The 21,938-nt window shown below is 40.7% G+C and overlaps 1 long non-coding RNA gene across 1 annotated transcript; it reads left to right on the top strand.

Annotated features, from left to right (window-relative positions):
• Positions 1–1,606: 1,606 nt before the first annotated feature.
• Positions 1,607–5,467, top strand: LOC121065595. The gene is made up of 2 exons (XR_005817176.1): positions 1,607–1,812; positions 5,332–5,467. It is a non-coding gene; the product is annotated as an uncharacterized LOC121065595 (long non-coding RNA).
• The last annotated feature ends 16,471 nt before the right edge of the window (positions 5,468–21,938 follow it).

The following is a 21,938-nucleotide window of genomic DNA, read 5'->3' as shown; positions in this document are numbered from 1 at the left end:
TGTATCACATCAGGACACATCAGTCACATTTTATTATGTCACAGCAAATCACTTTCTGGCTCGCCATAATACTTAATCAACAAATCCAATGCCATGTGCCACACTCCGAAACATCAGTCAAGCTAATGCCACCAAAGGAAATGTCTCGATTTTCTTTGTAAGAATGTAACAGAGTGTGTACGGTATCGGTAGCACCTCAGAAGTCCACCAAGACAAGCGTCCCATAATGTGAAACCCCTATAAATGTCATAGGAAGCAATCTCTGCCCTAAAAAAAACTTGCAAATAGGAAGCAAAACCATTTGACAGTGCAGGCTCCCCTCCCTCCACACACACACATCAATGAAGAACAGATCTCCACCAACTTGACAGGCTCATGAATGCCTAGTCCACCAAACCAGGCTGAGATATGTGCACCACTGCTGGTGTGTGAAACACTTCAAATGATACTTGGAGGCAGTAAGCTTCAGCTGCCTATGTCAAGGCAGTAACCCTGTAGCTCATGTAATTGCCTCTGTACAGGAGTTCGTGTTCAGCCGTACCTCCCTCTGTGAAAAAGTTGAGCTGCAGGATAAGAGCTTTCACACAACCAGCTGCTGCCAAGCAGCAGATTAGCAGGTAATCAGTTGACTGGTATTAACTTCGTCAGCTCCCAGAGTCTTGCTGTGTGTTGAGGGCGAATGGCTGAAGTGTCGAGGTACGTGCACGAGGGGCAGAAGGAGATGGCTGAGGTATAAAGTTGAATCAGCTCAGGGGCAAGAGGAGTAGGGGCGGTATGGCCCCAGGTCACTACGTTTGGAGGACGGCGGTGGGCAGAGGATGAAGGAGGTAATGCAGCAGCCCCAGTGGGAGGGAGTGCCATGTTCAGAAGACAGTGAATAGAGGCTTTGACGTGCCTGCGCATGGCTCAGCCTTGTGCTGCTGCTACTCACGCACATGTGAAAAGATGAAAATTGCAATTTCCTTAAGTTCGGGATGATGCCAGGTAACCCATACAAGCACCACACACTGCAAGCTATCAGCAAGCTGTCTGCTTCTCCAGCATGGATAAAAACAACAGCATCCCAGGCTGGCAAGCTATCAGGAAGCAATGCCAAATCCAAGTGGCTTAAAAAAGAATCAGCCATATCAAAGCCACTGTGGAAGTTTTACTTCATTGCTTTTTAAAGTTCGTGATTTTATTTTCATCCAGCAGAAGACAGCTACTGGGTTTTCTATTTGGAGGAAACCTAAATCCTAAAGTTAAGACAGAGAGAGTCCAGCCTTATTCATTTCTATACACACTACACTCACTGTACACACAATCACTGTGATGAGAGACAGTCGTATGCTTTGGCCACTTTATGCCAGCTACACAGACACAAAGAAACTGTCCAGGGAAATAACTTTGACAGAGAGGGGTTTATCTGGCAGCATTTATCTAGCGCTGCCTCTGCATTCCCTTTTCAGGACCTCCCCTCCTCCTCCACCCCCAGGATGATGGTGGAGGAAGGGATTAGGGAATAGAGGGAGAAGACCAGAAAGGAAACATCACCGGGGAATACTAAGTCTTCAGCTTTTCTCTGCCTGACAGCAGTCCCTCAGCACTAGGCATGCAAGCTACAGCAGCCCTGTGAAAAGGATAAACCAGCCCCTGCGAGGACCCAAGAGCAGAAAAATAAACCGACAACACCCAGCACTTCTGTGACATTCCTGAGCTGTACAAATCACTTGCCCAAGTCCTCGCATATTGCCTCCCTCCTCCCAGCTATGCAGCACCGCCACAGCAAATCCACAGCGCCTGGACAGCTGGTGATGGCTGGGATTTGGCCTGGTATGTGGATGTTATTTGGGGGGTTTGTTGCATTTTTATGTTGACTCACTGCATACAATGGGCCAATGTTGCCATCACCACATAACTGTCACAGAACTTTTTTTTTTTTTTTTTTAACAATTATTGTATTTATTCCTTTCTTCCCCTGCCACCCTGTAACAAAGAAAGGAAAATCCAGAACAGGACATGTGTTATTTAATATCTGTGTCAATGTCAGAATGCAGGCATGCTTTTATTCTTTTGCCTTTTGCAATGAATGTGTGATACCTGATATATTAGGTATTAATAAAGCAGACTGCTTTATGCTGTTTATATTGGTAATATGATTCTGGATCATATCCCCAGCTGAGGGAGGTAGGAATGTAGATTTTTCCTTGTGTATTATTGCCCAGCCATGGCTAATCAAGTATACAACATATTCTGATTTTTGTGTATTGTTTTATTTTTGATTGACTTTAATTAGAACCAGCTCTTTATATAATAAGTACATATATGAAATGTGGAAGGGAGAGAGTGATAGCTAAAAGACATAGAGAATGAAACAAAATAAAATCAAGTAAAGAATCCAACAGAATGGTGTACTCTCGCACATCACCGACAATTTTACAGTACTTCACCTGTAATTGCCAGCACTAATCCCACCCATGCCTACAGCAGGGATCGGTCCCAGATATCTGCACAAGAAACATCAGTACAGCCCAGGGCTGAAGGTCCCCATATGCACTAACCAAGGGGTAACAGCAGAGGGGAACTTGCAGAACCATGATAACATAGAGTGGAAAGCATTTTTTTCTCTTGATGGTGGATAAAAAGTGAAATTTACAGAACATGAACATGTTCGGTTAAAATAAGTCTCTCTTGAATCTCTGACACACGTCTCAAAATAATGCATAAGAAATTTTGTGCTCCCCTTTGTCTTTCCTTATATATGTACTTCCCAGTTTCCCACAAGTTTTCCTCTGGATTATAGTCAAAATCCTGCTGTGAGTAATGTCAGTGACAAAACTCAGATGTCATCAGGTACCTTCCCAGCAAGAGAAAATCCTCTTTGTTTGAATGTCCAGTGCCTCTCAAGGAATGGCTAATACTTCCATTAATTCAGTCAGCACTGACCTTAATTTGCTTGCTCCTGGATAGGAGATCTGATCACATAAACCACTTGCACTAACTCATGGGTTTATCCTGCTGAGGAAAATAGTGGCTGGCCTGCCTAGTATCACAGCACTTGATGCCTGTTCTGCAGGGCTTTTTGCATAACATCTGGGGAGCGTCTACTTCTAAGGAAGTTTGAAAATGGTCCCTTTCATCAGCATCAGATCCCATTGTATTCAATGAGAGCTGCAGGTGTTCTGTACCACTTGGGGCCAGGCCCTTCATCATAATAAAAAGGCCAGATTTGAGCTGGAAGCTCTGTCATTAAAACTGCCTGTAGTGTATTAGTAATCTGCTGAACCTCCTAGAGGCCCAGAGAAACCTTCTGCTGTGTTACTTTAACTCTTTGTGATTATCAGAACAGTGAGGATCTAAGAAGGGGCACATTAAATTCCTGTCACATCCCTTTTCTGAGATGCCCAAAGACTAATAGACCCAACAAAACATTTCTTGGGACCGCAAAGTAAAAGGAGCTCTCTCTGTATGAGATTGCATTGACTGTCAGAAGTGCCCACAATGTTAAGATGACTGACAGCCTCTCCCTCCATTTTATTTTACAGCTATTTTAATTTACTGAACACCTGGAGATGCTTATGAGACTACCCAAACCATTTTTTTTTTGTGCCTCTGATATGCACATTGAATGAATCCATTCCCTGACACCCTCTTCCCAAGTGAGCACCATTTCATGCAAGGGGCTGGAGCGTAGCACAGGGCGTGGGGCCATTTCTGCTCAGGCCATGGGAAACAAGCTCAAGGAGGGCTTGCAGTCCCAAAGGCACCCCAGTGGTTTATGTTCTTACTGGATAACATCAGGGTGGAAACACGAGGACCGTCATGGGAAGGGAGCAGTGACCGTGTGGAGGCCCACGCTGGCAGGCTCCCCACACAGCTAGGCCCACTGATAGGCCCCACGTGGGCATGGAGATGTTCTTCTTGCAGAATTCCCCCAATGCCTCACACTTGGATCATCTGCCACCAGGGCAGTGTTGGGGACACAGATGAAGGAGGGGAGCAACATTGTCCTGCATTGCCAGCCAAAAAGCAATTGCCACCTGGCATTGATCAGAGAGGTATATCACTGCTGCGGGATCAGCCGAAGGAACATACAGGCATAAAAAGAGGAGCAAGGTTACTTGGAGAAGGCTAACCACAATGAAGAGACTGGCCTTTCACATCATGTTTATTAAAAGCGAATTATTGGATCAGAATGATTATTCAAATTGGTTCAACTAAATATTAGGATATGGCCCAAGTCTCCTATCCAAGTGAACATATGCATACACTTTTCTGAAGCTTGAAAGATTTAGCAAGTCAAGACTTAAGAAAGGGGAGAGATTTACTTTCCTGCTGTAGGTAGTTGTTTATATTATATTTCAATTTTCACATAAGTCTGTTCTTGTTGGATTCAGTGAAGACCAGAAATTGTAACCCAACAGATCTGTGTAGTGTCTTGGATAATCTTAAGATGAGGTTTGGAAAAGCTTCTGAGAAACTTCCAAGTATCTATAGCCAAACTTTCTAAAATTTGCCAATCTCTGTTATTGGAATAGTTCTCCCTGTCAAAAGCTATGACTTGCACAACTCAGAAAGGTCCACAGAGAGTTTTTCATTCCTTTTTCTTTTCCTTTTCCATTTCATGAGATTCTGCATGTAATTTTATTATAAGCCAGAGGCCACATTACTGTGAGCTTCAAGAAACAATTAGGGCTGTGGTCACAGCAACTTGCAGAGAGTGCAATGAATTAATAGCATCATGTTATAACTTGATAATGATGCCATGTCACAAGTTTAGCACAGCATCTCATGAAATTTCTCTTACACTAAAAATGGACCTGAAACAAACCCCCAAACACTCCCAACCTCTGGGATTTGGCTCCCAGTCCAACTCTTTGCAAAGCCAATTATTACGTAGCAGGCTATGCCAAAATCCTGGATCAGAAGCCTATCTATTTTGGGATCATATCCATCCAGATCAAAAACTTTTCAAACTAGGGCCCTGTCTCTGTTTACAGACCAACTCAACAGTGTGAAACTGCTATTGCTGACCTGCCTTTGTCCACTGGCTGCCAGGAATGGATGTGCAGCGTTCTCTTGGGTTGGGTCTTTGCCTTCAGTGGCTGGAGGTGCAAAAGCAGCCCCAAGCCTTGTGGTGAGTCTTACTGACGCTCTCACTCACAGGTCTGCCAAAAATAAGCTATAATGCAAGTTCTGCATCTTTGCACATGACTGCTTAGTAGTCCTTGGAAGGCTGGGAGAAGGCTTTAAGCTCAGGAGGAGCTCAGGAGGAGGCTTCATCAGGCTGTACCACTACAACAAACATTACTGCTCGGTCTGCCAACAAATCTCATTTCTCTTTATTGACAGAGCAGCTGCTTTTCCATCCAAGAGCTGTCAGTCCAAGATGAAGGAGGACAGACTTCTCATGGAATCAAGATGTTAGAGCATCCAAAAAATATAATATCACCACACATGAAAATAAAGCTCTTTTTTGTGGTTATCATCTTTGGCATTAGAACATAGTTTTTCCATTCGTCCTTATGACTACTGCTGAAAACTATTCTAAACGAACTTTTCAGGAATTTTTTCTCCATATCTCATGCATTCAGCTCCTGCAGAAAAGTCTTGGAACTGTGTTGCTAAGCCACTGTTCCCTTCTTCCTGGGTCTCAAAAGTTATTATGTAGTGTAGAAATTATGTAGGTCTGTTACCCGTTTGTAGCTCAATGAGCTTTTAGTGGAGACTGAGTCAGGCTGGGAACGGCATGCTGGCTGCCACTACCAAGAAGGAGAAACAATTTCAGAGCATGGCACTTGGGAGCACATTCTTCTCTTGCCAGTGTTGTATTTTCCTCTCCTCAAAAGACAGAAAAATGGAGCACAGAAACTGTGGGTGTTCTTGCAACGTGCCTGACCTCTGGGGAAACCTGGACCTCCATGGGGAATCAGTGTCTCTAGCAGCAATGCCCCACTCAGCACCCCAGTGCTTTGTCCGCTCTCCAGCTTCCTGCTCCTCTGCTGTCTTGTGGTCTGCCTGGCCGTGTCAATATTTCAGAGCCAGTCCTCGGGTTGGATTTTTGTTTGTTAAGATGTATGTCCATTTCCAAAAACATTGACAGAAGACATGAATTACAAATATTATGATGCATTAAGCTGTGAAAAGACAATGGTTAAATAAGAAAGCTGAACGGCGGGGACCACAGAAAATAACTGGAATTCCATCAAAAGGGAAGATGAATGAACAGAACTACACTGACATCTGCTGGTCCATACATCAGCGCTGGTATTGTTCATACCATCGAAAATTGCTGCGGTGAAGGAAAAAAAATGACACGTTAAACTCGATAAATCCCTCAAACATACCTGCCACTTCCACCACGTTTTTCCACCACCTACTGCCCTGCTGCTCTCTCTGGTCATCTGGGCAGCATCTCATAGGGAAGAAGCTTTTATATTTGCACAAGAGTAGGGTTTCTTTCTTTTTTCATTTTTTTTCTTTTTTTTTTCTTGTTTTGTTTTGAAGCAGACAAAAATGTTTCATGTTATTGTAGCTCTATGTGGACTGCTGGACCGGCAGAGATCCTGCACAGGCAGTCAGTGTGTGCAAGGCTGGCTCTGTACAACTTGCACACCAAATTCCCCACATGCAGGACACCACACCCTGCAGTGTTGCACCCTTTCACTCACTAAATCTGGTAACTCCAGCCCTCATTAAACTTGCTGCGTAAGCACTGATCAATTGTACATCACATAAACAGTGGGTGCAATGGGTCCTAGATGCTACAAATTCACTACACAGCCTTTAGGCACTTGTTTCTGTCCAGGAGATCTTGCAGAGAAATATAGAAGGAACTAATTTTGGAGTTTCAAATTTTTGCAGTTTAATTATTTTTATTTTTTTAAATGAAGATGGATAATACTCAAATGCTCAAAAGTATAGTTTTGTACCTAACACAAAAACAGTCATTGGGAATGAAGGCTATTAGGCTTATCAGAAAATACATACACAGGAGGACTGTGACCTGGGAGAGCTTGCTGCACATTTATCTACCTTTACAAGTCTTTCAGGGAGCTGGTTTTTTATAACACTGAACCAACCTTTGTCTTCTGAAGACAGGAAGAATAAAATGGATGCACGCAAAATCACTTATACATTTATACTCATATATGACAGGACATGTGTGTGCTACATGTCCTTATAGACAGAGGCTATAAAGACAGCAGTGAATCATTATTTTCCCTTGAATTTGATGGCTTCTCTATGTTTTGTACATATTGATAAATAAACACAGTCACTTATTAAAGCACAATCCTTACAAATCAAGCCAAAATATTGTCATATTTGAGTATATGAAAAAATGTACACGTCCATTTAGTTGTTTCTCAGAAAAGCACCTCCTCTAAACACTCTCTTCCCTTAAATAGTAAGTTAACAATGATATTCTATTGCTTTTACTGAAAAAATAAGAGTCTTCTGGAAAGCAGCTGATTCACTTGCAAATATGCAACCCGCACCCGCACCCTTGCTGTCTTAATCCTGATGACAAGGGGGTGGGGCTGGACGATCTGAAAAGGAGCACTCCGTTTCCCTTCCAAATCACTGCTTTGGGATTTCTCTGGGTGGATTTTGATTGTTCTGCTATTACTGCATGAAGAGCATCTTTTTTTTTTTTTTTTGCACATCTAAATGCACACGCAAAAAAGATCCCAGTATTGAAAGAGCAGCGCAGAGAAGAGACTTACATTCTACCGTGAAAACCCAGACATTTGTTCAAAGTCATTGTTCCTTAACCACCACCAAAGAGTCAAAGGGAACAGCTAGATGAAACAATCGAAATATATTCTGAAACACAGATATACATTGACTAGAACATTTTTGGCCAGTTCTAATTATTAGTAAGAGCAATTAAGTCAATTTCATAAAACCCTCCTAAGAAAAAAAAGCTTCGGGCTTACATTGCCTAAGAAAATTCACCCCGCTCTGTTCTCCCCCATATGCTTCCAAGTCAGAAGACCTAGGAGGCTTCAACAACTTAGCTTATCAAAGAGAAGGTTGAGGTAACTTGATCAAACACTATTTTTTTATTTCACAGAGGAAAACAGAGCTGATAATAAATTTTCAGTCCACTAGACAGAGGCATAACAAGAGCAGAAAAACAATATTAGGCTTAGTATGAATGGAACCACTAACAGAGAAAAGAGGCTGGGTGGGATTGTCACCCTTGGTCATTATCTACAGAAAGTAATGCTGACCCAAACATTCAGAAATAAGGTGCAAATTCACTTTTTCAACAGTGTTAGTGTTTGAAGGGTTTTAAGTTTCTTCTCTTAATGGGAACACTTTCTGTATTGTGCTAGACATACAAATTTTAAGGCTGGGAAAGGACCACTGTGATCATATGATGTTCTGCATTACTTTGGCCAAAAGACTCTCACAAGTGTTAGTTTCTACCTTGAGATCAACAGCTGCTCTTGATTTCAATTATATTGTTTTTTAAAAAAGTCAGTCTAGCTTTGAAAAAATCCAATAATGAAAATTCCACTGAAATAATAGTTACTGTTATTACTGTTTTAATGACCAATTTCTTTTGCAGTCTAAAATGTTCACCTTATTTCCAACTTGATCTTGTCTATTTTCTAGACTTACATTCTTTTTATTTCTTTGTCTGCCAGACTGCAGAGCCATCTATTACTGTGTTTCTCTTCCTTAAGGAAGTATTAGCAATCAGTGGTAAACTATCTACTTATCCTCTTCTTTGATAAACTAAAAGTACTTTCAGTCTTTCATTATAAATACTGTATTCTGCATTTTTCATCATTCCCACAGATTTTATCTGAGACCTCTTTACATTTTCAATATTATTCCTAAAGTACTTAACTTTAGCGGGTAGCTAACAGGCAATTGGCAGGGCTCAGCCAATGTGGGGTAGCTAGAAAAGCCACAGTAACTTGGCCATCATTGGGTAGCCAATTCCGCATGAGCCAAAAGTGTGCTGTACTTTTAAAACAGTGTAGCTTGTATTATTGTTTTGCTTAGACAAGCAAGGTTTATCATTCAGATTTAATGAGTTAGGGAGATATTATCAGTGCAACCTGGACAAATATGGTACAGACTGACAGTTAGTAATCCTCATAAATGAACGTAAATCCTTATGCATCTGATTCTGAAAGTATGCCACACCTGGCCATAAAAAGAAGATCTTGCAATGAATTTATAGCAATGTATGGATTATCAGAAATAAAGAGACTTACCCCACACAAATATCTCAGGAGATAACTGTAACTCCACTGGTTCTAGAGATAAATGTAGAGATAAATGCTTAAGTCTTGTCAGTTTTGAGTGATGCAACTTAGTGATGCACTGTGCTTGGATGCTTCCCAGTGACTTCTGCTAATGCAGATAATGGCCTTTGGGGTTTTTGTTTAGCAAAGGCAGCCATGTTAAAAACACAACACTTACTCTCTGTGTAGCACTGGTACTCTACATGCTTTCAAGTTTATTTGAAAGAGTTTATTTTTGTCTGCTGATGTCTGATCTCATTTGACTATAGTATTCCTAAAGATGTTCTCGTAGAGGTGTGGACTCCTGATAACAAGTTGCTTTCCTTGCTTCCATTTGAAGAACCCATTAGCTGTAGGCCCTGAGGGTCTTTGGATGATGGGCTGAAAACCACTGTCTCCATGTTCTTGACAATTGCAGGCAATGCCTATCCTTAAGATGATATCTCAGAAGCTGAGATCAAGAATAGGCAGGCTGAAACCCTGATGAAAAACTATTATAACCACCAAACTTGCTCATTTTATCAGCACAAGCATCTCTTGACTTTCAAGGTACCCTGCATAGACTATTACATAGGCAGGCTCCTTTCTGGATAAAGGTTTGATCAAAAATATCTCTACACTGAGTATGGGATGTGTTCTGCATTCCATTCAGTTAAGACAAAGATTGTGATTGTCAGCAAAGGGGAATTTCCCAGAACATTTGGTACCTAGTTCATAATTAGCAAAAAACCTGAAATGATAAGTGTACTTGTGAATTTATGTGGTAGAATAGGTGTTGGATTGGCAGCTTTCATAAGTGTGTCTAATAATAGAAAGGAAAAAGAAATCTCATGTCCTGTGTTGACTCCACAAACAAATAACAGAGCTATGATTAGAAACCTTTCCTAGCTCATTTGAACACTTGTCTCCAACTCAGAGCAGCACCACACCCTCAGTTTCTGGGAATAAATCCATTAATGGATGAATAAAAATTTTCAGTTTGTAGCAAAGTTTTGCATTCAGTAAAAAATTGGCAGTGGTTGGCCATGCAGAACCTGATAATAGGTAAGGTGCAAGTCCTGTCATGTAACAAAATCCAAAATGCAATGCAAAACGCAGGGGCACAGTATGGACACTGGCAGCAAGGACAGCGATGTTATTTACATTCACACTCCCATGACAAATACAGAGCAGAAGCTCTGTTTTCAGGGTTCCTCTTTCTTGTGTAGCTTCCATGATGGATTTATACTGACACCAGTGGCACACATCACTCCAGTGAAATCACCCAAACAGTGTGTGGCAAGAGCCACAGTTCAGCTTCAGCTGGACTTCATCACTCCCTGGACAATTGACTGTGACACATAACAGTGTATGCTGGGAGCTGACCTTATAACAGAGAATAAATCTGGTGCACCTGGGACACACATGCAGATGTACTGTGGAGCACAAGTACAATATGGCAGACAGATGTTACGCTGGATCAGCTACTTTTGTTCACTTCAGTGTTGTCAGATCTATTCAGACATCGCAATGCACATTGCCCCAAAACCCGTGAGCTGTATAGCCATACAAAGTGGAAAATCCACAGTGCTTCAGCCAGTGAGAAGGCAGGAATGCCATTCTGTCCAGAAGAAGCTTTCTGGACGGTAAGACATGGTTTTGGTAAACCTTAAGGGTGCTGCAGGATGCTGAAGTGCCTCAATGGATGTGGCTGATGCCTCTGTGTCATCCAGTTAAGAGGATAAGCACACGAAAAGCAATTACATCCTTCCAGACAAACCTAAACCACAAAGTATCTACAGTCCCAAATGCACCCCACAGCCATGAAATCCTGCTAGTTTTCCAAAAAGCATGCTTTATTTGAATATAGTATGTAATCTGAGAAGGTCCTAGATCTGTATACATCTCAATCAATATCTGTCCCCTACAAGCAAAGAGACATTTAATGTCTTTTCTCTGATTTTGATATTGAAACAAGCTAGTCCTTATGCTGACAGAAATTGAAGAGTACACACCTCAGCGGTCTGGTTTACATGTGAAAACACACAGCAGAGTGGCTGCAGTCTTCGCTATTTTAGTGTCCTATTTTTCTCCCAAGGCTAAACTCATCAAAATTAAAGATTTGGGGAAAACACACAAACACACACACACACAAACCAGAACAGTCTCACATAGAAATAAATAGCAAAGAGATAAATAGTTTTACTTCTAAATCTCTTAAGTAGCATTCATTTCCAGCTTGTTACTGATGCCCTTCAAAAGGCAACTAGCAAAGCAGCAAAGAGAAGGAACAAAACAAATCTGTCAACCAGCCAAGTGGCATTCTGGGTCCTGGAGGTTCACTCCTCACCCTTTTCTTTTTTCCTCCTCCAGGGTAGCAGCAAAGCTTGATGATGCTCTGGGCTCCTAGTTCATGGGCCAGTGGCTTTTCCTTCTGTCACCTGCTGGGGCTCTGTCATAATGAGAAGTTGCAGTTTTCAAGGGTAACACTTTGCATGCCATAGCTGTCTTACTCGAGGTGCAGGAAGGTCTGCATAAGAACTTACTCTGTACATGCATGGCTAAATACAAATCTCAGACAATAATAATATTATATATATATTTATATAGCTTATATATTTATAATATGTAATATATATTTATTGCTCCTAAGTATTAATTTATTACCAAAGAAAAACATACTGAGGTACTGAAGTTTGGAGATGGAAATAAAATATACAAAAAATTCATAAGCGGTATTTGGCTAATTCCTTTTTTATGAAAACCATACAGCACAGATTTGCAGACATTCATTTCTTCCATTGACACCAGTTGGAACTATTAGGTCAGTGCATTGGAAATCTTAAATCTGCAAAGAATATTTAACTTCCAATTAAACTGCTGGCTCGAGTTAATTAAAAGGACGTTGTAGTGAAAAAATAATGCTTAAAATATCAATTCATCAGGATTTGTCATTGAATCTCTTAAAACAATAACAGTTGTTTTGAAAGGTGACCACTCACAGAATTGTCAGCTTCCTTGCAGTGTTGTATTAGTTTGCAGAAATTTTCCACGCTATTCATCTTTGTTCTTTTCAGAAATAAGAAAATCAACATCTAACCGGTTTCTATGGTTTGGGTTTGTTTTGCTCTATTTTCCTCTGCCCTTTCTCTTCCATAGAAAGAGAGAAAATGAAGAGGACAAATGGAAAGAACAGGAAATTTAAGAAAAACTTAAACAAAAAAAAAGTCAAATATGAAGATATTTTCATTTTGGAAGGAAATTAATTTAAAAAATCATATAAACAGTGATCTGAGCCTTTTGAAAAGCATGTCAATTATTTCATTTTTTGACATTTTCATGGAAAATAGTAATATTAAAAACATTTTAGAAATATTGCCTATCTTCATTTTTATCACCTCTCTGATCATTTATGTGGATGTTATGAGAGTGACAGTACTTTAACTGCATGTGAAAACAAAAGGGAAGCTTATAAAACAATTAGCTTGCTTTTTGCCTTTTTCTATTTTTCAAAATTAAAAAAAAAAATCCACATAAGGATAAATTATTTCTCATGTTAAAAAAATATATAGTATTAAAACCTGACCAAAATTCAGTGTGAATCAGACATTATTTCGTGGTTAAAAAACAGTAGAAACAATGGATTCATCACAAGAATTCCTACATTGCATTGTATGCCCACAATACATTAATATTGCAGATTATATCTGAAAAACAAGGTAAAGTCTGGGTGCCTCTTCAAGCCTGTCAGAAATGAGCCTTCATTCATTGTTAAAGGTTAATTAAAATAAAACAGCCAGCTTAGTCCTGAGTTAAGAATACCAGACCAAGCAGCAGCAGATCTGGATGTCAGACCCTTGCCTTCCATCGGTAGCATAATGTATTGTTTTTCCGTGATTTATTTGTGTTGTGAGAGCTCCTAATGACCCCCTGGTGACACAGAAAGAGAGAAGGATTTGTCTACGACAGCGACGGCTCTGAAAATCCAGATCTTCTGAGTTTTTGTTCAGTGTTCAGAGAGACTACACTGTCTGTCTTAATTATTCTTGAAATGTTTATTTCCTGCTCCCACTTACAGGGTAATATTAAAACCGCAATTAAGGGGATTTAAAGAAGACTGGAAACTTGTGTTCAAGAATTGCCACCCTGGGTCCAGATAAGAAAACTCCAGGTTCTGAGAGGAATCAGGTCATTTTTGCTGTTAGTAATCTGCATGTCCAACATGAAATTGGTTTCTCAAACAGCTTCCATCCATCCCCACTTTCTGCCTTCCTTCTTTTTCCCTCTTTCCTTCCTTCCTTCCTTCATTCCCTTCTCATTTCCTTTGTCCAAACTTCTGCAGTCAATTCTCCTTTGTCACCTGTTTTTTTTTGTCTCTAATTCTCCCCCATCATTGCCCCCCTGGGGCCACCCAGAGGTCCTGCCTCAACAAACAACTTCTGAAGTTTTAGCAGAGGTCCAAATGATTCAGGCTCTACTTTGAGTCCTCTTCTCATCACACTGTGTGGTTTCCATTCTACACACAGATGTTTCAAAATAAGTTGTTTGACAGAAAAGTCAGCAAAAGCCTGCAAATTACACTTCTGCCTACAAATTCACTGCCTGAAGAAACATCTATTTGCAGCAACAAGATGAGGATGCTGTAGTGCACCCCTTCAGAGGACAATTTGGCTCTTTCCCAGTTGCTTTGGCTTTACCTGGAGGGAGGACTAACCTCACAAAATTTTCTCATCCTGGCCTGGCTCTCCAGCGGAGAAACTCGTAACTAATTACTGGGACTTCAATCTTTCACTTGACCAGCTGTGACGGAGTAAGGCCGCCATAGGCTCCCAAGTGCTGTAAGATCTATAATTCAACTTCCATATAAAAAAGTCAATATTGGACAGAAGAATGACATTTAAAAATCATAAAATAAGTAGCTTGGTATTTACCTAAGATGCTCTTTTCTTCCCATAGTTTTATATAACATGTACCGGTCTGTTTATATTTCTCTTGCTTTTTTCATGAGCGGAATAATTCTCCTTCAGTTTCAGAAGATGCCTGCACAAGCGAAGAAGAACAGTCATCAAGGAAAGACAACAGAGGATGGACAACCTCTGAACACATTGAACTTTTCATGTCCTGAAACAAGTTAAGACTTATGTAGCTTGTGGTTTTCTCTCTATTTTAAAATAGATGTTTTGGGGGAGGAAAAAAGAAAAAATATATATATTATCCATATAAAAAATAAGATAACACTCTTGGCTTCACTGTACCAAGTCACATTGGCCATGTGCAGGGCAGCAAATGACAATCACTTAAATCCTGCAGCAACAGCTAATTTTGGGTTGCAATGATAAGAGTGCAGGTGGTGCACACTGCTCCTCAGAAGCAGGCATGTTGTGGCCCGGCTCACGGTTGTGGTTGGCGCTGCAGGATGAGTCTATTTGTGTCTGCCTGCCATGAAGATCTGAAGATCCTGTTTCCTCCAGTGAGTTCAGCAAGCCAAGAAAAAGCAGGACGGCTTCTCACATGCTAGGCTCTGGCCTGACTACCAGGTAAGTGCTGGTAATGGCATTTTTTTTTCACCTCTAAGTGATTAAAGAAGGGTTAAAGCAAAATGACTGATTTGATTAATATTGTGTGTTGAAGCATCTCTTTAACAAAAACATGAAGGAATAAGGAGCTCATGTAAACAGAGTAAGTGACACTTATCTAAATGTACCTAAAATGTATGTCAGTGGGGAAGGAATTATCTAGTGAGGTGCAATGATACACCAGATCCAGATGGGACACTGCAGCAATGAAAAAAAACAAACAAAAAAAACTGAAGTTAGTGAAAGTCAACTTTTTTTTTTTCCTTTGACTCCTGTCTCTTTCTGCTGATATTTTTTGTTTGTTTGCTACATTTTGTTGTTTTTCCTTTCATTCCTTTTCACTATTTTATCTTCATCTTCAAATACTTTCTATTGGCCAACTAATTCTGAAAAGCTGCTACATGTTCACTTTGATCATTATCTGACTCTCATTTTCCTTTCATTTTTGCTTTAAGCTGCTGAAATGCCACAACAGAAGATATTGTTTTGCAGTGTAAAAAGCATTGTTTTCTACAACTCCTGTTTCAAAGACCACTTGCTTAACGAGCATGAGAACTCAAGCAGAGAGGAAAGAGATGGTATTTAGATTATTATTTTAAAGATTTGATCTTTCACAGTTACTCAAAACACACGGCCAGACTATTCAATTAGGCACCAAGCCATTTTCTATGGCTTGCAAATTAATTACTGAAACTGGAGTCTGTCACCAATTCCTCATCTCTCCACACCTTTTGCTCACGATCCAGAACGAAGCTCAGCAATAGCGCCAGGATCACCACATATCTTGGTCCTTGATCAGCCGAACAAGAGGAAGGGGCAGAAACTTCCTTTATGTGAACCCACTCAACTCAGACTGGGGAAAGCCTTTGCAGAAAGCAATCCTGAACCAGCCACACACATCACTGTGCATCACCGTGCTCTTCTCTCACTTCTCCAGTCCTAGGGCCATTGTCCTTTCACTTGGGGATTATCAATCTTGAGAGATATGAAGGAATTTTCTAGGAAATGGTGAAAAAATATATACTTTTTTTTTTTTTCATAGCTATCCACTTCCTTTCCTGACAGAAGTTAGGAGTTTTCTGCAGCATGGGCAAGCTTCCCCTCACTGACTGGAGCCTTTTAAATGGGCATCAGCTAGCATTGCACTGCCTGGCCAAACAAATGCTAGGCATGCTGACAGCCTTGAAATGTCCTGTTGGCCAGCATTTGCATTTGTACTGCCGGCCTATCTCTGATCTGCATTACCATTCTGACCCCTCTTTCCTGTTCATATGCACTGCAACTGACCTTCACAAAGATACAAATTCCAGTTTACTTCACTTCAAATGCAAGAGTGTGAGTCAGCCCCCTGAGGGAATAGCAAGGAATTCATTATAGCAACACAAGAGAAAGATGTGGAGGAAGTAATGTGCTTTCTTTACACAAAAGGGAAAAGAAATAGACGGCTGAGATCTCCAAGCAAAGCCCAAGAAATCTTGAGATGTAATCTGACATAGTGGCACCAAACTCAATTCTTATTGTCTGTAGGTGTACGACCTTATTAGAGCTTGAAAAGTAAGTCAAGTCTTGTCTGATCCATGCTGCAGCCTGCCAAGCAATGTAACCACTTCCAGAAGTAGAAATTTTCACAATCAATATAAAGCCACCATGCTATTGTGACTGATATTATTCGGGGGGGGGGGGGGGGGGGGGGGGGGTGCGGGAAGACAAGATTCCTGAGTCACAGACATTAGAAGAGGGTAAGACCTATTCTATTATCTCTTCTAACCCAGCTATCAGTGTTTCTTTAGGCATGACTGCCACATGCTACATCAGCACAATTGCTTTTTAAAAGGTCCTAAAGAGGTTTCCATGTGAGTACAAGGCCCTCCTGAAACCATGTGTAGATGTTATAGATCCCATTATCTTTTCTTCAAGGACAAGGTCTCATCCCTGCTTCTTTCTCCAACTGAACAAATTACATTCTGATTATTCAAATTATTTCCAAAACTACTTTTGCACTCTCCCCCCCCACCTTTGCTTTCTGTGGTATAAGACAGATAGTGTTGCGTTGAGCTAAAAATCTGCCCTGTTCCACCACAGATGTGACTATATTTTAGAAAAGCACTCTGCATCTGAGTACCTTAGCTATACAAGGGACAAATTTTACTACCATCTGATCAAAAATATATCTGGAAAAAGGCAAAGGAACTCTGAAAACTAACATGTACATATTGGTGGACTGGCTAGAGTGAAGATGAATCCAAATTACCTTCAGCAAGAATCCAGAAACCTCCATTAGTGCTCAGAGTAACATTTCTCTCGTATTCATTCATATTAGGAGCAACAGAAAATTCCAGATAATTTCAAAATTAAAGGGTTTTCTCCCTCTTATGACTGGACAGAAAGACTGAACTACCAGTAATCACTCCCCTGTCAATTTTATTTACAATGTAAAAGAAAATAAACTCAAAAATATTTTATGTTCTTAACATACTCGCCATTTTTGTCTGCCTAATTTTTAACTTAGGGCTCTTCTGATCCCAAATGTTTTGAGAAATAACTGGAAATAGTTGTAATATTGCCAATTTTTACTATTCATTGTAATTTTTTTTTCTATAAAGTAACACCTACCACTCACTTTTATTTTCTTCTCTAAGAATGATTGCATCAAACTTGGAAATTAATAAAAAATATGTCACTAACCTACAAAGTGTTAAACTATGGCTAGAATTGTTGCACAGAAAGACATTGTATACATTTTTTTGCTTCAGAAGCATTCACCAAGATTCACAGAGAGGAGCTAAATTCACAGTACAGTGCTCATATGGCAGTTAATAACTCTGCTAAAATCTGGAAAGGACCAATATCCATTATTAAACTGGCTCAGAGCTCCTATTTCTCAGAAATTAGGTGGTTTCTTCCCAGCATGGAACTTGGATTAAATTTTGTTTAAATTGTTTTAAATACTTTTCAACCGTTTGTTTTTAGGACAGTTGTTCTCTGACATGTTGGTTTCTGGAGGGTGCAGATTTTTTCATGTTCTGCAGATTGCAGCAGTATTTTTGTGTAGAGTTCCTACTTTCAATCCTTCAGCGTCCCAACCTCTTTACCAGCATTCAAGAAAATGGAAGAAAGTATCAAAATCTTTGGCAGCTACCAGTATCCTGCTCCTTGCCAAAACAGAACAGGTACCACAGAATACAATTCATAAAATCAAACAAGGTGGAGCTGTAAAAGACCTTACCTTGTCCTGGCAGCATTGGCCACTTTCCCAAGCATATGCACTCTTGTGTTGTGTTCTCCTGTGACCTGTGCCTGAGGAGGCTTGTTTTGCCACTTATGCTATAGCTTGCTGATCCTCCAGATTTTTCAACTCCTTGATGGAAGTTCAGACCTGGGCAAATTTGTTTCAGCCAGATTTTACTAAATTTTGGTGAAGCTCTGAATCAAAGAGACATGGTTCCACCAAACTCTACAAAACCTAGTCTCAGCCCTTCCTCTGCTGCCCTTTTTTTCTGGGAAACTACTTATTCTGCTCCTCTGGATTTACGACTTGAGGTAAGCCTGGGACTGGCAGCCCAGAGACTGATGCCCATTGCTGTCTGAGATGTGTAGTCAAGGAGGGAAGTTGCCCCTTGCCATGCCTGAGTGCTCTGGGAGCTGGCTTTGGGGCAACACACCTGAACCTCCAGGGACAAAGCCTCTTGTATGCTTCCTACTCCTCAAACAGATCGCATACACTGCCTGCAAAATGGGCTGAGTGGCATGACCAGTGCCAAGTAGATAATACAGCCCTGCCAGGTAGACACTTCATGGGAACATGTAGGAGCTTTAAGCACCCTGAGCTCGAACCACCCTGAGCTCAGGACAAGAGGCTGGGGAACACGGCTTCACCGTGATCTCCACAGTGTGCAACTGAAAGCAGTCTTGACACAGGCTTCCATGATTCATCCTCTCCCCAGGGTATGCGGGGGATGCTTCCCACAGAGGCATGCCCCAGTGGGAACATTTTCTGGAGGAGTCATCCGTAAGGGCGGACTGTGGTGTGGTTACCTGCAGAGCCCCTGGCCACCCAGCTAAAGTGATCAAATGGAAGGTTGTTTGTACTCTGGCACCAATGGTATGGACACAGGACTGCTAGGAAGCAGCTAAGATCGTTTCATTTTATATACACTACAGAACAAACAGCATGTGCTTGCAGCTTTCAGAAGTCATTAGAGAGCTGGGTCAGATTCAAATCAGCAACCTCGAGGTGAAAGTCTCCCTATCCCATTACCAAATCCTGAGACATCCAGTCCCCCATGCACATATTAATAGTTGATCATTATGAATTCCATGTTGGGATAATTAATTACTGCATCTGAACTCTGCCTTAGGAATTATTAGATCATTTGGGGCCTGTAATTTATTTTATTTAGCACTGTATGAAAATTGCCACTTTTTTTTTCTAAAAAAAAAAAAAAACACTATATTTTAGGCTGTGAGAAGTACATAGTGTTTTCTGCAAAACGCAAACCACAAAACAAATATCTCTCTTATTGGGTCTAGAGTAGTCCTACAGGATTTGTTAGCAGGCTCTGATGATCGACATGAGCATCCATGCATCCAGCTAATGAGCTGACCCAGGGGATAAGGAACACACCACACCACTAGCAATGGATGTGGAAAAAGAGTCAGGGGAATGGCAGAGCATGTTGCCAGATGATGAGTCTTAAAGGTGGCTTCCCATATGAAATTAAAGGTTTTTGCAAAAGCAAAACCTATTTTTCTCACTCAGAAAATAAATCAGACAATAAGACACTTTCACTCCTGAAACGAATGTTCTCTCCAACTCCATTATGTTATTAACAAGCCGAGCTCGCTTACAGAAAGCCAAATCCTTCAGACATGATTTAACCCACACTTTCAGGAGGCTTTGGTAGGTCTTGTGTAATGAGTCCTGAACTGCAGTTGAGGACTGCAGAAATTTGTTCCTTTGTGTATAGGAGTTATAATGCCAAAGAAGTTGTAAGAAGCTTATTCTATGCATAGAAAGCTAAGGAAAAGCATCTCCACCCTTTTTCCACAGACCCTGCTTGCTATTCCACTCTTCTCTGCAGGGATTTGTCTTAGTTAGGGCTGAAATTCTCTTCAATCTAAGGGCCAGATTCTGCTCCTCAATACAAGTGTGGAATTTATTCCTTGAAATATATATTTTATTTTCGGTACTGTAGACTAAAATACTGTTTATTGATTTTTTTTTTTCAGCAGACAGAATACTTTGTGCAGTTTTCACTTCTGTCAACAATTGGTAGGTATCTAACTATAGGATGAAAAGTGTCTCAGGAGATGTAAAAATACAATCCAGGTTTGTTAACAACTGTAAGCCTCTATAAAGCTTCAACCTGGGCAAGATATGTCTGCTTTATAATAATGTTAAATGCAACTAATTTTATTTCCCCAAAAAGCCTCGGGAAAATTAGCTGCATGAAACAGAAACACTAACAGTTTTGTTTTCTACTGATTTCTTTCTTCCATCATCATTCAAGCACCTGCTAGTAACCGACCCTGCAGTCCTAGAAAATTCCCAGGAATCCTAAGGTATGTAATGGCTTCTCAGGGCTTCGTGCAAGACAATCATTGGAAAAACCCTGCTTTGCGTACTGCAGAAGATTCCAGAAGAGGATCTTGATTTGATCATAATTTGCTGGCTTCGGCTATTCTTACTACTTATCTCCACCTCATCTTAGGTTAGGTCTCAGCTCTATGGCTTATGGACTGTGCGTGTTCAGCCTGTTGTGTGGGTTTACAACCATGAAAGAACCACAAAATGCTGAACGTGTCAAGTGCAAGTAGTTTGTCATCATATGTGGATATTTGAGCTAGTGCGGGGATGTCATTTCTTTTTCTTCAGTATGCACATTTCGTGTTTTCTGAGCAGATACTTGGGATCCCGAGTTTACCTTTTCCTGAAAGGGGCTGCTGGATATGTTCTCCTCCACTGTTATTTTTGCAGCAGGGAGTTTGCATTCTGGGGAATCTCTGGTTATCATATTAAGGTGTTAGGAAGAAGGTTTTGGCATGCAGAGCCCCATGCTGACAAATGGAAGGACCATCAAACATAACTGGCCTTGGCAAATTGGGACTCCAAGTCACCAGCAAGAATAATGTCCCGCAAAATACACCACGCTTATTTCAGTACTTCAATATAAACCATTTTATAACACTTGCTGGAATACTATGGGATCTCTCCTGCAAACAATGAGTCCATAGTCACCCAAAGCTGCCCAGCAACACTAATACTGTACCACTGATGATAAGTGAGGAGAGATTAAGTTTCCATTGCATGGGAACATACAGGTTACTGAGCTGTCGATTGGTGTGATTTCTTTTGATGGGAGGAAGCTGCCTGCTATTCCTCTGTGATGGGATTTATACAGCTTATGTATCAGAGTCAGATACGTGATCATGCTATGAACACTTCTTCCAGTAGATTTCAATCTGTTGTGCAAGAGATAAGTTATCATCACCATTATTACTAAGTTACTGCTGCTGAAAGCATATTTCATCCCATTTTGTTCATCTATCCCGGTTGCATCCCCATCAATTACTGATTCCATGTCCATCATATTTGTGGTGTCTTTGTGCTTCTATGTTTCCCATTTTAACTGCTTTGGGCTCTTTGGTGCAGAATTAAGACCACTTATGGCCCTCTGGGATGAATTCATAACTCTTCCTTTTGCAAGACTTTTCAAAGCTCATGGTGACCTAACCTCAGCTGCATCAGAAGTTGAGATTACATGTAGCCAAAACTTCTCAATATTCTTTCGATCTGCAAAATCAAGCCTGCAATCCAATGATGAATATTAGCACAGTTGTGCTGCTTTCTTTGAGCAAGTCTCAGGAAAAAAAGAAAGCATCTCTTCTTAAGTTTTGGAACTTTCAAGGGTGTTTGTTGTAGCACTACGAAGCTCAGAGTAGTCTCAGAAAGATTTAGAATATTAACGTAATATTATCAAATCTAAGAAAAGGACATAGTGAAGAAGGGCTCGGGTTCATTCCTGCGTTACCTAACAAACACGGTCCCATCCAGTAACTGCATTTCTTCATATTCAGTGTCCTTTATCACGATTTTACAACTGAGCACAATACTCTGAACTGTCACAACCATTAATCC

This window comes from Cygnus olor, chromosome 2 (genome assembly GCF_009769625.2).
Source record: "Cygnus olor isolate bCygOlo1 chromosome 2, bCygOlo1.pri.v2, whole genome shotgun sequence".
Classification (NCBI taxonomy): domain Eukaryota; kingdom Metazoa; phylum Chordata; class Aves; order Anseriformes; family Anatidae; genus Cygnus; species Cygnus olor.
This window is presented reverse-complemented; position numbering and strand designations above follow the sequence as displayed.